General features: G+C 34.8%; 1 long non-coding RNA gene across 1 annotated transcript in view; it reads right to left on the minus strand.

Annotated features, from left to right (window-relative positions):
* Nucleotides 1-260: 260 nt before the first annotated feature.
* LOC119275283 overlaps nucleotides 261-1,218 on the minus strand; it is a 2,931-nt gene continuing 1,973 nt past the window's right edge. Inside the window, exon 2 of the long non-coding RNA XR_005135609.1 lies at nucleotides 261-791. This is a non-coding gene — a long non-coding RNA (uncharacterized LOC119275283). The remainder of the gene's footprint in view (nucleotides 792-1,218) is intronic.

Here is a 1,218-nt window from a genome sequence, read left to right on the forward strand (position 1 = left end):
AGAATCATCTCGTGCCAATGAATGAATAACTGAAATGCTCAATGCACACGATTAGTCCGCAAATGCATTGTCATCAATCACCAAAACCACTTAGAGAGAGACATTCCATAACACTTGGATATGTTTCCCATAGAAAGCTAGGGTTAAAGTAATGTGGTTCTTATCCACTTTATCCACCAAACTGAAATCATTTTGACATACAAAATGGATCCTCGACACATAATAGTTAATGCCATGCTCATTGGGAAGGCCAGTACGTATATCAAGATGACCCATATATATGATCTGCGATAAAAAAACATAGAGCAAAAAAACATTGGGAAAATAGTGGTGTGTGCTATAGCATATATACAATGCATGCAACAAAACTCTGGAACACGAGCATATGTAGACACGAGCTAATCTAAAACTCTGGAGGATTTTTCGTTGTTTGCTAGATTTGCTTCTTATCTTGGAACACTACAACCTCCTCCATGGTTGCTTCCAAAAACTGCTCATCCCAAGCGAACTCGTGCACCGAAGCCATGTCTTCAAGGGAAGCCATGTATTCAAGGTTGATCATATTCTGAGTGCATGGACATAGGATTGTCGCCAAGGTAATGAGAATCCATGTCCTCTCTACCATCACCTCATCCGTCTCGCTGCAAGCTTTCAACAAATCAATTGCATGGTTGATTGGAGCGGTGTTCCCCTCTTTGTAAATGTTGCAAAGGTTGCGTTGATCGCTCTTTTTGAGGAGCTTCACGGGTCTGTCACATGATTGCACGTTGAATATCCTCTTCACCATGAGCCTGCTAAAATTAATGACCTTATTCTTATATCTAAACTGACGTGACATATGATTCATGTGCATCACAACGAACTCAATGAGCTCATGCGATACTTTGAAGGGTTGGATGTCCAACAAATCTCCAAAAGATCCTTTCGTGATGATATCATGTTCCGCCAGTGCTAATCCTTTCCCAACATTCCCCAGCCGCTTTGGATAGAACCACAGTTTGAACCCGCAAAGATTCTCTGTTGCCTTATTATTATTATTATTATTATTATTATTATTATTATTATTATTATTATTATTATTATTATTATTATTATTATTATTATTATTATTATTATTATTATTATTATTATTATTATTATTATTATTATTATTATTATTATTATTATTATTATTATTATTATTATTATTATTATTATTATTATTATTATTATTATTAT

Source organism: Triticum dicoccoides, chromosome 3B (assembly GCF_002162155.2).
Source record: "Triticum dicoccoides isolate Atlit2015 ecotype Zavitan chromosome 3B, WEW_v2.0, whole genome shotgun sequence".
In the NCBI taxonomy this organism is placed as follows: Eukaryota; Viridiplantae; Streptophyta; class Magnoliopsida; order Poales; family Poaceae; genus Triticum; species Triticum dicoccoides.